The sequence below is a fragment of the Idiotropiscis lumnitzeri genome, unplaced genomic scaffold, assembly GCF_059441095.1.
Source record: "Idiotropiscis lumnitzeri isolate Australia: NSW breed Sydney's pygmy pipehorse unplaced genomic scaffold, RoL_Ilum_1.0 HiC_scaffold_35, whole genome shotgun sequence".
NCBI lineage: Eukaryota > Metazoa > Chordata > Actinopteri > Syngnathiformes > Syngnathidae > Idiotropiscis > Idiotropiscis lumnitzeri.
In genome coordinates, this window is record NW_028283573.1 from 453,447 (window position 1) to 467,671 (window position 14,225).

Genomic DNA, 14,225 nt, shown 5'->3' on the forward strand with positions numbered 1-14,225 from the left:
GATTTTGCCATGAATATCGGAAGAGCTGCTAAATGTGGTTTAAAAAACATTCCCCTTGTGGAAATTGATGCCAACCGCCTAAACAGACATGGTGTGTTTGGCCTTGATGAATGCAGACACGGTCAATTTGCTTAACACAAATGCAATGATTCTTTTTTTAGCCTTCGATGGATTGCAGTTCACTTCTTTGTAATTGAGGATTCATTTGTTTTCACGTCAGCATACTCTCGCTCACGAGACTTTGTTATTCCAAAAAGAAGAATGAGGAACTTTGAGACTTAAAAAGGCATACGCAATATCTGTAAATGATCTCGTATCTATAAAATTGATTGATATCATTTCCCCGCGTCATGCTATGATTAAAAAGAATGTCAAAGTGAACACTCCAGTCGCCAGCAAGTTAAATGGAGCAGCAGCGATGGAATTCAATTCAGTGACACAAACATTAACCTCTGCAGAAGACGTCCAGGAAGCTTTCTCGCGGGGAGGACTCGCCAGGACGTTTCAGCCCTTGCAAAGAACTATTTATATTACGTTTGAGAGGCTTTTAAGGGCAAGCTTATCCCGAGGCATCGCGTGTAATAGCTCAGGGGCAAAGTCGCACAATTGCGCCGTTGCTGTGAGGACCAAATCTTTCAAACGTCCTCTGTAACTACAACACTGCCACCGTGGCAGCAGCAGAATGATGCATCACAGGAACTTGTAAAAAAATTTTTTTTAAAAAAGCAGTTACCAGCCTGCGGACGATACAAACCATCCGTTGAGACATTTAATGGACGAGGGATATGTGACCGATATAAAACAGGCAAATTCAAATAAAAATGAGGTCTGCCAGTTGAATATCAATCAGTTATCAGTACTTCTACATTTAACGACAAATGAAAACGTAAAACAAAATCGTTTCTAACGTACACATTTTTCTCGAGATTCGGCTGATTTTTTTTTTGTTTTGACTTGTGAGCTTCGCGAACCCTGGCAATCCCTGATGTGAACACGTATTGTTTTTCCTCCTTCGCCAACAGTCGTAATTGGGATAGGGGCTTATATAATTAGTTTTGCATGTAAAAATGTCATCATCATCACCTTCGGGAATGTTCAGCGAAAAAAAAAGTCTCAGCGAGGAGGCAAGCAAGAAACATCACAGGTTTAGACAACAGACTGCAAAAAAAAAAAAATACACGCACACTGCCCAAAGCACACCACTCACATCTCTCTAACCTGCCATCTGATTGGCTGAAAGACTCCCAGAATGCATTGCAGTACTCTTTTTGTATTATTTGTATTTATTTTTGGGATATGAATGGCATGAAAGAGGCATGATTTGTGTTAATTGTATTTCTTAGTTTCATTGTTTGCTTGTATGCTGTTCAGTGATAGTTTTGGTTTTGATTTAAAACCGTGACTGTAACGAGTGTGGTCACTGTATTGTCGCAAAAAGCTGCTTTAGCATGTGTGGGGACTGCTATTGACATGTGATTAACGCAGTTCGGCCTTTCAAAGCTGCCGATCTCACAATGAGCGTTAGCGTGCGTGAGCTAGCTTGCGCGAGCTAGCATGCGCATGATAGTGCGGTGCGACCTGTGTATGTGTTAAATACAGAAATAGCACCCACAACTGACACTGTGCCCTTTGATACGCCGTGTCTTTTGGCCGTGAAAATCTGGTATGCGTTTTTGTCCAAGTTGTCACATTTCCTAATTTCTCCATAATGAATAGATACAAAGAAAATGAAACTAATTTCAGTTTCCTGATCCCAAAATTTCTAAACTGAATTTGTTAGTGAAAAATGGGCCATCTTGGGTCTTGTCCTCCTTTAAGCGTTAAATTATCAAACAAAATGGAAGACAACCTGAACCTGAACGGCTTCCGAACTTCCACTGGAATCGATTCCTCGGTGCGCAAAGACTTGCAGTCATCCTAATATGGCTTATCAAATTCTTCACCAGTCGTGAAATGACTCAACGGTTGGGAAAGTCATATCATGTGTGTCGGAAAAGGTCCATAATTCAAAACTATGGATGGACGCGACCTTCGCCGTCCGCTGGTGCGATTTCAAGGTGCTTTGCATTAAGAAGCCATAAACATACATCGAGTAGGATACGTCTGAGCTGTATGAGCCGCAGATGAGGGATGAGAGTGTATTAATATTCTTCGTGCGGGCGTGTCAATGTCAGGTCATCTTAGATTGGACTGTCATCAACAGCCTGATTGGGGTCCAACACAATTTGCAAAGTGGCTCAGGTGAGGTCATGTAACCAGATCTTGGATGAGTGCAGTACAAGATCATATTATTATGCTCCAAGTGTCAAAAAGATCCACATGTGACTGTGTAGCTTAAAGCAGGGCGAATACACGTGGTTTGAACATACGAACATATACAGTATACATTTTTAATTCCCATGGCCGATCAATGTTTATAATTATTTATTGTTTCTCAAATCTGTTTTTCGACCAAGCCAATCACCATAATTGATGGGGCTAGCATAAGCTTTGTTAAGCATTTTGGGATTCTAATTATACTTGAAATTACATTATCATAAATCAATATAAGGCCGTGATGGTTGCTTGTTCCTATGTTGACTACAAAATGAGTACAAATATTAGTCTTAATTTAACTCATTATATACACCAGCGCAAAATAATAAGAGTTAGTTCATACTTATTCATTGCCAGCCCAGGTAAAATGAATGTACTTTTTGGCTTCTATATCCGTCAATGGCAGCGAATGTGTTCAAAACAAAAAACGTTTTTTTTTTTTTTTACTGTATCAAAATGCAGTGCAGTTGTATTCTTTTGTAATAATGGGGAAAAAATTGATTCGATGCAAACAATGCATTCACAATACAGACTCCTTTACAACGGTGTCCTCGAGCTGGCCTCTGAGCAGTGCGCGGTAGTAAAAAGAAGCAGCCTCCTCTCATATATAAACTTTTGCTGCTCCTTCCAGTGTTTGGCTGCACAAGACAAACAAGTGAAATCATCCAAGACTGAATCATCATCTCCAAGCTCATGCTGGAGTACCAGAATATAAATTTTAAAAGCTCCGGCGAAACAGGGAGCGCTGAGTTACTGCAAAAACTAGGATCGACTGTGCTTGTAAAGCCAGGGAGCACTTTATTCAATTTTTCTGGGTGAGAGATCATTGACACATAATTTACCGACAAATGTCACGGGAATATGAGCTTGTGTAATCTTACAAGATGCCAATCTTCCTTTCCGTCCCCCGGGCACCGTGATGGTATTTTCATTACTGACAATCAGACTTACATGACTTACGGGGTCCTCTGATTATCAAAGATAATTTTAATTACCTACATCTATTGATGGGTAAATGAAGCTTCAAAGCTGCTTCATGAACCAGTTGTAGTATTTTTGGACTCCAGTAGATGGCACTCTCTGTTCAATAGTCATTTGGTAGAGCCAAATCGGATGACATTGCGGGCCAAATTTCGCCCGCATGCCAGAGTTTGACACCTATGCCTTAAACGGATTAATTATGATTTCATATTTCTGCAAGAAAGAACAACAAACATACAGCAAAAGCAGCATACAACTGCTGTTCAAGGAATTCTTCTCTGAGCTTCGTGCTTATCACGGGATACTTTTCACGGAAAGTTTTCAGCCTATTGGAGAGGAGAGCAGATGGAACAAAAGCGTCGAAGTGATATGTTGGAAAGGAATAAAAGAATTCAATTGTTTTGCTCTAATTTGAAGACATTTTGGACCACATTTTCTATTTTTACCCCCCACACACAAAAAAAAAACTGTTCTGCAGAACCCTTCAATATTCTTCAATTCTCTCCGAATGAATGTTTGATTCGATCTGTCAGTTCCTAATGTAAGTTAAAGGCCCGTGTTCAGTCTTTGCCAGCATGTTCATGGGCAGTTCTGTTTGATTGGTCGCTGATCAAAGCGGCTCTAATGTGACGCGACAGCCTGCAAACACGACCGACATGCTCAAGGGCGCAGAGTAAAGGCCACTGGCAAGCTATTAAAAAAAAAAAAAAAATTGCAGGTCAAAGTCTTCATTTTTTTTTTTCTCATTACAGTCCACTTGCATTGGGGCCATTAGGGGCAGTGAGCCACCATATCAATTGGAGCTATGGTGCAGTCTGCATCAGCACCATGGGAAACATGAGTTAAGCAACTCACACGCTTGCTAAAGCTGAGCCGTGATTGGTCGTTAGCTGAGCCCAGAGCAACTGTGATGTCATTTTCAGTCGACAGCAAGTGGCAAAATAGCCGTGCCCTGAGATGTGCATTTTTGGATTTTTGGCCATACATTACGTCATATACTGAGAATTCATATCACTAATATACTTTGCGTTCGCAATCATGACTGCACAATAAATGTTCCCAAAATGTGTTTGTTTCACCAATTTAGCTTTTCTATACAGATATGGAAGTTATTTGAGTTGACGGCACTTGTTACGATGTGACTATACACCTACGCACCTGCCTGACTGAAGTTCGTTGCAATATGACAGGTGATTATGTGACTTGACAGAAGTGATGAGTGCACATTGATTAGTAATGACGGATGAGTGTCAGGAGAATGCCGGGCCAACGGTTTGGCATCTTGCCTGAAGCCTCCCGGGTCACGTGTAGCCAGGTGGAAATAAATATAACGCACATGTAGAAAGGACACGTTAAATTCAAACGTTTTGATTGGCGGGCCACAACGGGTTCTAAAATTTGACAGAGGGGCCAGGAGCAGATGGAAGGAGTGTTTTGGTCACCTCACTTCATCGGAGAAACAAAAATACATTTAATTTGAAATGAAAATGAACAAAAGCATTCCCAAAAAATATATTTGTTCAACACACCAGAGTATTTAGAAAATAAAATATGAACAAGGTTTATTCATTTAATTTTTTTCAAGTTTGGCGGGCCGGATTAAAACGTTTAACGGGCTGCATGTGGCCCCCAGGCCGTAGTTTGCCCACACCTGCATTATCCAATCTGCACCTCCTCACAAGGGTCACGACAGACCATTTTTTTTCCTTCGACTTTGTTTTTCTTTTTTGGGGGGGAAATAAGAGCTAAAGCAGAATAAAATTATGACGCAAGGCCTCGGACGAATACTGCTTCCTACTGGCATTAAGAAATCTGCCTGACAACATGAGCTAGCTGAATTCTGATTGGATAAAAACTCTCACCTAAAAATAAAACACTAGGATTTAATATGGCATCAATGTGAAGGATGTGATCATGATTTCTTGATTATGTTAGGCCAGCAGAGACGACCTTGAAGGCCTTGACCGCCCACCACTGCATCCTCGTGTGGATGAGAGGCGTCAAACGTGATGTCCCGACTGAACCAAACGAACTGAACTGAATTCACTAGATCTGCATTTCGCAGTTGTGAATGAGGAAGGTAAGTCACCGAATAAACCTTTGCCTTCCCCGCAACAGTTGCCTTTAAAAGTTCAATTGGAATTTCACGCAACGTCAACCCGCTCATTTAAATGAGTGTCACAATCGAAAGCAAGTAAATAGAGAGTGAGGGAAGTGCAAACAACAGGATGCATAATCTCTGCTTGTTTAATGTTTGGGTGCTTGATTATTGTTCAACAAACCACAACGCAAAGCGCAATTAGCTATTGCCGGGTTGAGAGTTGCACTTTGATATTATTGGGGGTGGGGCGGATGGGGGGGGGGTGGAAAAAAGTTGTCGACACGCCGAGCATCGTGCTTTGCCCACACGCAAAAACATGACCCCCATGCACACACTTTAATTCGCTCTACAAGACCGGCATTGAGGCAGCTGAAAAGAATTTTTGAAAAATATAAATGAAAGTAAAAAGAGTCCAAAAATACTAAAACTGGTTCATGAAGCAGCTTTGAAGCTTCATTTACCCATCACTAGCAGACTGACAACTGTTTTTTGTTTTTTTTTTGAAAAGGAAGAGTTGTGTCTATTGGGGACATACAATTATTTTGAACGCCAACAAACAATTTTGTACATAATGGTATCGCTGGATGATTAATCAAAATGTAATTGTAATTTTGATTTTGGCTTGCGATGATTTTCTCTTGGCTATAAAAATATATGTCTGCAGATCTGTTCCTTTAAAACACAAGTGACAATTGTTAGAGCTAGCAGAATTCTGATTGGATAAAAACTCTCACCTCAAAATACAACGCTCGGATATAATATGACATCGATGTGAAGAATATGATCGTTTTTTTCCTTGATTATTTTAGGCCAGCAGAGAAGGCCTTGAAGGCCTTGACGCCCCGCCACTGGTAGAATCAGAGAGCATTCACATTATAACAACGGCTTGCCATCTCGTTTCTTCTGGTTGTCAGAAATGGAGCGCGTTTCCATGGCGACCATATTTAGCCAGCTGTCCAAACGCAGATAACACAGTGCGCAGAAGAAGAAGAACTCTTCGGCCGCATGTTGTTCATTATCACACTGGTGGGAAACCAGTCAGGTTTATTAATGCACCATTTTTTTGTGAGGCGCACTCATAGCATTCAATTAAATCAATATTTCTTTTGATGAGGGTGTTCCACTAATTGCAGTCCTCTCATCTGCACATACACGTTGCCCATCTGGCAGCTGGCGCAATAGTGTCCGTGTTCCTTTGACGATGACGTCTTTGCGAATGAATATTACTAGGCTGTCTGTAAAATTCAGGATTCAAGTATACCCCACATGTTTCATGATGTACATATCAAAACAAAGACTTCCAAGCAGGCTAACACTCCAGTTGGCTAATAGGTTACTATGACAACCAGAGAATGGAAAGGAGTTGCCTTGTTGATGCCAAGAATAGAAAAGGTTTTTGTCCCTTTCTTCTCTCCCCAAGTCTGAATTGATCACGCATGAGTCATACATCGTCACAACAAACGAACACACGACGGAGCCTGTCCCGGCTGTCTTCGGCCAGTAGGCGGGGCTACACCCTGAACGGGTTGCCAGCCAATCGTTAGGGCACACGTAGACGAATAACCATCCGTGCTCACACTCATATTTAGAGTGTTCAATCAACTTGCCACGCATGTTTTTGGAATGTGGGAGGAAACCCACATGTAGTGATGGGTAAATGAAGCTTCATGAACCAGTTGTAGTATTTTTGGACTCCAGTAGATGGCACTCTCTGTTCAACATTGAGCTGAACGCAAACTGACTTGCCACATTATATTTAATCCAACAGTGCCCTCTAGAGGACTTAAAAATACACCAGCTGGTCCATGAAGCAAATTTGAAGCTTCATTTTCCCATCACTAGTTAGCTTAGCACATTTGGCTGTCAACTGAACGCTTGTTGTATCAAGCCCACCCTGGGATTCCGTCACAAGTTCTTGAAATTCCCTTTGGGATCCAACTTCTGTTGGCAGCCGATGAATTTGCTCATGTGTTGAAAATATCGATTGCAACATTCAGGAAGTCTTTGCAATAAGTTTCTTGAGGAGCTAAAGGGTATTTTTTCTTCTCATGGTGAAGTACAGCCAGTATAAAATCACGACCAATTCAGTTTTTATTTGGTTCGAGATTCAATTAAATTAGAACGTGGAATGCCAAGCCTGGTTCAACTGGGGTGATGTGAAACTGAAAGCGGAGAGGGCTTAAAATCCCTGATGAGAGAGGAAAAGCAACAAAGTGCCAGTTAATGAGGGATTATACGTCATCGGTGACATTTGCGCAACATTTTTACTGAGCAATATTCATTATCTGGTGAATTACTCCCTTTTTAGCACCTAATCAGTCCGCTGTGGATTCGTTTCAGCTCATGTAAAATGTATTCCATGCCTCAGACGCTCGCCGCGAAATACCATTCACGCAGGTCAATGCACCTCAGGCTTGTAAATAAATGCTTGCGTGATAGAAAGCATCACCATCATTCCAACATTCAGGTTTCATTGTCACCGTCTTTAACACCTTGACTCCAAATATCTTATTGGGTTTTCATGCACTTACATTGCTCAGCTTATTTGGTATGCTTGCCTCTCTGTCTCATTTTGCCAGCCAAGTTGGTGTGTGGCTGACCTTTAACTGGTGACAGAATTGAGTTAGCCATGAGGCATATTTAAATGGGCTGCGCATTGTTAATATTCTCATTGCTATGCGTTTGAGAGAGGAATATACCAAACGTCTGTGACAAGCCTCCTATTGAAAAACAAGAGACTTCAGTGAAGTTAATTGTTTTGGGGTTTTTTTTTAATCCAGATATTATAGATGGCACTAGTGATGGGTAAATGAAGCTTCAAAGCTGCTTCATGAACCAGTTGTAGTATTTTTGGACTCCAGTAGATGGCACTCTCTGTTCAACATTTTCCCATCACTAGCAAATTGACTTGCCATTTTTTTTAAACCGTTTATTTAACCCAACAGTGCCATCTAGAGGTCTCAAAAATACATCAGCTGGTCCATGAAGCAAATTTCAAGCTTCTCTTTCCCATCACTAGATGGCACGACTGTGTAAAACCAAGTGAAAAATGTTTTGTGAAGTTTTTGCAGTGGTGAGCATTTTACTCAATTTTGCCGTCAGCAGCCAGGGTACCCGTCCATCACTTTTCGTCAAGCCGTCATCTGTCAGTCCATCAGTCTATCACCGCAACACCGCAAAAAACATCAGCAAAAACGGGCATCTGCTTCAAAGTCTGCTGGTTTGCTGTTGGGACAAGCGGGTAATATCGTAAGCAACTAAAGCAGCGCGACTAAAGATCAAATGGAGCAGAACTGACTTTTTTAAAACGTATCAGGACAAAGTAGCAGGCTACAGCACACGGGCAAATAGCAGAATGTCCTCTAACAGTACGTCAGCCTGCCTGCTTGTGCGTTTACAACACTCTTAATAGAATAAAAAGGCTGTAATCGCACAACTGAGGCAACCTGTCTCTGTGGCGCAATCGGTTAGCGCGTTCGGCTGTTAACCGAAAGGTTGGTGGTTCGAGCCCACCCAGGGACGCTAGTTTTTTTTTTTCCAATACCACTCTGTGCTTTAAAATATAAAGTATTGCATGCTAGCAGAAATTGGAACTATTACTTTAATTCAGACTTTTGCAAATTGAAAAATAAATACTTGATATTTGGTGGCTTCAACCTTAAGTTAGCACATTTCAAAATTGGGTTATTAATTCTCAGTTGACTTTGCGGCATCCATGCGTAACAATTTTACTTATATAGCGCATTTCACAACAGCTGTAGCAGTAACAAACAACGCCTTCCATATGCTGTCATATAAATTAGTAGGTAATTAAAACACAAATTAAAACACATAAACACATTTACAATAGATACCAGAAGAACAGCGGACAGTCTCATGTAGAGTCGAAAGCTACAGAATAAAAACGTGTCTTCAATTGGGTTTTAAAAATGGAAAGAGAGGGGGCGGGGCTTGCCTAACATTCAATTGGAGCTCGTTGCATCGGTAAGGACCGGCAACAGACAATCAAATGACCACAAATGTATGAGCCTGCCATAAACATGGCACTTTGTGGGCCACTTGAGTTCTTGGCTGGCATTTGCCTAGATTAATGTTGTTCAACAAGTGAGCGGCAGACGACCTTCAATGGCCAACTGATGAATCCACTTCGACGCTTCTTGTAAATCGACTTTCTTTGACAGGGTTTTTGGGTGAGCAAGTAAATGGCCTTGTCAGTAATCATTCCCATCCATTTTCTATGTAAATGTCAAGTTGTTGTTACTCGAAAAGTAGACGACACCTATATCAACAAGAATCTTAACACAAGCACAGCTCAGTAGTATTTAATACGTGGCATCTGTGTCTTATAGCAAAATTAAAAGACAGGCCGCAAATAGCAATTAATAAACATGAGTCATCACAAAGCTGTGCTTTTCCCAGACATCTGGATGTTAGCTCTCTCTGTTCCACATTGGGTCGAAAGCAAACTGACTTGCCATTTTTTAAACCCTTTATTTAATCCAACAGTGCCATCTAGAGGACACAAAAATAGAGCAGCTGGTCCATGAAGCAAATTTGAAGCTTCATTTTCGCATCACTACTGTGAGGCCATCGTGCTAGCCAGTCGGCCACCGTTCCGCTGAATAATTGTGTTGTCTCTTACTGTTTTGGTCGATAAAATGTCGGAAAGTATTGATCACAGTTTTCCAAAGTAAATCTCTTATTTTGATTCAACACCAAGAAAATCAGAAATAAGAGAATATTTTTACTGCTGCGAAGCTAAAATCCTGTGAATTTAGATAGACGATGTCATATAAAAAAGGTATTTAAACAATGAATCGATTACCCAAAACCGATTGCTTCATTTTGTATAATTATTGTTTCATTTTTTTTTCAAGAAACATAAATCTGATTGCTGCCATTTAGTAGTCTCCTTCTAACTGCGTAGCCCTGCCTATCTGTCTGCTGCATCTCCTGATGAAATCTGATGTAGACTGTCATTTCCTCCAGCCACAGCAGTTGTATCACACTCTCGGGCAAGGTTAACGTTCAGGGGGCCCAATTCGGGGAGCATGCCGCATGCTCCCGTCTCTCCATCACATGCCATTTCAATTTTTCACACATAATCACATTCTCGCAGTATAATTATCACTGTCCGACACAACACCTCAGCAGTTCCTTAGCAACTGCTATCCGCGCATTTTCTGTTAGCAAAACAGCGTTTTCTCGATCCACTTGAAGCGTTGCTTATGAGATTTATGAAATTCTGACATAGGGGCTTGTCCTTCATTTAAACGCACCTCGTGTCTCTGCTAATTTAAGCAAAGTAAGTGGATGAAGAAACTAAGAGACAAAAAAAAATGGCTAGGGAGTACACGGCTATTGTTCATCGAGCCTTGAGGGCTAGCCAAAGCGTCGCAAGACAAAATGAAGAGTAGACAGGCGCCGCAAGAAACAAGGCTACGAGAGTCGGTCGTGTCTTAAGTCAACGAGACTGTGGCTGAGATGGCTTTGTGGATGAGAGCCAAAGCAAACGGGAGGCCGCTCAGCAAACGGTTGAGCTTCCAGATAGCTGGGGAACCATATTTGTGAGCACAGAGAAACACAAAACATACACATCTCATGTTTTAAAAAAAAGCTAATTTGTTGATTTGTCACTTCCGGTTGAAGTTTACTGTAAAACTGACACATAAAGGGACTTAAACAACAAATGTCCACTCAAAATAAACTAAAATCATACGGTGCCTATTGCCGGTGTTAGCGGCTAGCTGCTAGCCGCTAAGCGAGGGCTAGCAAGAGCCATTGGATTGCCTTTCAAAGACAGTTTATTCGGCATAAATAATCCCGCACACTTTTTTAATCCCATGGTTACCACTGAACAATTTTGAACAAACCAGGCTTACTCAAATGTGCTGCTTTATCTGGCAAAGTCACGACTATGATTCTGACGTCCCTTCATCTCATAGTATAAGTTCTCACTAATGTTTTTAGAAGAGAGAAGAAAAATTTAGAAGAAAAAAATGTTGATTAACCAAGAAGGCAGGCCTTCTCTGCTGGCCTAACATAATCAAGAACTCATGATCATAAATATTATATATATAGATATCTATATATATACCCAAAATCTCTGGCAGCGCCCTTGGACGCAGGGCTCATGACACAATGGAGTCAGAGGGACCACATTTGAGATATGGCAACCTAAAAAATAATGGACATTGTAAGAACTACACAGCTGAGCCCAGTTGCTTTTCTCTCAAACGGTAGAAAATGGAACACAGACCCTTTGCTAATAAACGCACGAGCTGAGTCGGGTATTCCAGCGACTTAAAACATCAAAGTTTGTTTACGTATCATGGAGGGTGCTTCGATAATTCAAATGTAAATTATATCATCGTTTGACGACTAGTGATTGGGCCTCCTGCTGAATATGAAATCCGCTTTGCTTCGTCGCGCTCACAAATGCAATGTGATGACTTTTAAATCCAATCTATCCTGTATTAAGTATCAAGGTCGGAAAATGAGGGAAATCCCAATCATACATGAAGTCATCGGGTGCCCCTTTTTTTATTTAATTTTTTTATTTATTGAGTTTGCCTGCTTATGATTGATGAACTGTCAGACCTGGACACCAAAACCAATTCACAAAAAAGGCAGTATCGCGTTTTCCTCAAAGAACGTAGAGACAGTGAAAGAGAGACGGATTGGATACACTGGTTTCCATAGCAATGGTTTGCACGGTCACGTGGTTACCTAGGAACTAATCCTGTGGCACGGTGCAATGCGTTCATGTTTGGCAAAGGTCTGGTTTAAGGCCAACAAAGCCACATGTTGCCATTTCATTTACAACAATTGAACGGTCATCTCGGGTAATATGACATAATTATATTTTGCACGTGTAGAGAGAGCACTGGCTCTCAAGCGAAGTGATTGGCGCCCTGAGAGAACCGGAACAAACTGTTCCTGACGCACTTCAAGGGATTAGTGACATGCCATCTGGATGTATTTACAACTTGAACAAGACTGCCCTCCAATGGTCAGTTGAGTTTATTACACCCTATGCTGAGCACTATTGGGAGAATGACCAATCAGATGGTTTAATTATTCATTAATAATTATTTAGTCGTGTTTTTTTATTTTTTACAACAATGTAGTTTTCTTCAACGACCTAATCATGAACTGATTTTGTGAAAAAGTACTTTATTATTTTAGACAATTGTGAAGCACTGCTATCAATTAATTCCACTATTGCAAGTCATGAAGGATGATATTGGATATTTTTTCAGTTTTTGTGACAACCACTAATTGTCTTTTAAGAAATATCTGACTCTACATATTACACTGTACACATGAGGCCATTTCTTTCTACACCCTCCTGGATGTTATGATAGCGGTCATTCACGTGCTAATCTAAAAACACAAAAAGGAGCATTAACGTCATGACAAAAAATCGGAATACTATCTCATTATCGACGGCTTGCACATTCAATTCCGGCCACGGTGACTTGCAAGGCAATGTTTTGGCCGGAACTTTTCACTTTACAGGTGATGCTAGTCTCCGTAGAGACTGACAAAAATTGCCATAGCCGACTATATTTCAAGTCGTCAAGGCGGGGTATTGGGTAAAGTTTTCAACTAGCAATAATCGCGCCTCGGATAAACCTCATAGGCTACGATACTGCCACTGCGCAAAGCTAACTTCCAATGAGCCCTAACTAGGAAGTGAGTACCCAACACATGTTCCAAAGTGACGGTCTCCTCGCAATAAATGCTAACGTTAAGTGTTAAAACATCCCGAGGTAAACTCCACATTTATATACAATCGTCGCGTCAACGAAACGGCGACATTGGTGTTAACACGTATCTCATAAATTTTGGAAAAGTTTTCTACATGCCGTGAATATTGGTGAACGATACGCCGCAATGCATTATGGAACTCGCAGTTTAATCTAGCAACCATGAGTCGTCTAGAATTGTAGCAAGGGAAACTCCTATGTTGATGATTCGACACATTCTGCTGACTTTAAACAGTTTACCACAAACTTGAACACTATTTGTAGACACGTATAGATCAACGAATTATTAGGATCACGATTGATCTTTTATAAATGTAAATTACGTATGGAAATAAGGGCTCGACATAATGGATAGATAACAACTACAGTCTTTCTGATGGCGTGGGAACTTGAGAAACATTATTCATACATTCTTCTTTACAAGAGGATTAGTCTCCGTAGAGACCGTCAAAAATTGCCATAGCCGACTATATTTCAAGTCGTCAAGGCGGGGTATTGGGTAAAGTTTTCAACTAGCAATAATCGCGCCTCGGATAAACCTCATAGGCTACGATACTGCCACTGCGCAAAGCTGACGAATGAAGGCCTGGGCTAGGATACTCATTACGTAGCTTACGTTTCATAGTGACGGTCTTAAAAAAAATCACGAACGGACGATTTGATTTTTACACCAAACACAAATCTTCGCTTCATTCGGTACTGTTCTTTCTCGTAGGTTATGGGTTTCATATATATATATATATTTAAGATAACGTCTTTATCTATGAAGTAAAAAAAAACTCTTTATATAAATCTCTATATATCTTCGTATCGCAATGCATTCTGGGTCTTCCCAATGTGATTGCGCCACATACAACCGATTGGATATTAAGAGGTGGAAGGTGACGCACATCGAGCCTCAACTCAACTTAATAATAAAAATAAACGCCTTGACTTTTATCCCTCCGGTTTGTTTCGTTTTAACGCTAGTTAGGTGAGAAAACCTACACTTTGTGAGATATTACACTTCCGCCTAACCCGGAAAAGAAATATACGCATGCGCGTACACTATGTAT

The 14,225-nt window shown here is 40.8% G+C and overlaps 3 non-coding genes across 3 annotated transcripts; 1 reads left to right on the top strand and 2 right to left on the bottom strand.

The window, feature by feature from the left end:
- The first annotated feature begins 8,846 nt into the window (after positions 1-8,846).
- On the top strand, positions 8,847-8,920 carry trnan-guu (transfer RNA asparagine (anticodon GUU)). Its single transcript has one exon. It is a non-coding gene; the product is annotated as a tRNA-Asn (tRNA).
- Positions 8,921-12,929: 4,009 nt separating this feature from the next.
- LOC148315840 (U4 spliceosomal RNA) lies at positions 12,930-13,070 on the bottom strand. Its single transcript, XR_015840552.1, has one exon. It is a non-coding gene; the product is annotated as a U4 spliceosomal RNA (small nuclear RNA).
- A 532-nt stretch (positions 13,071-13,602) lies between these two features.
- Positions 13,603-13,743, bottom strand: LOC148315841 (U4 spliceosomal RNA). The gene has a single exon (XR_015840553.1). It is a non-coding gene; the product is annotated as a U4 spliceosomal RNA (small nuclear RNA).
- Positions 13,744-14,225: the final 482 nt, after the last annotated feature.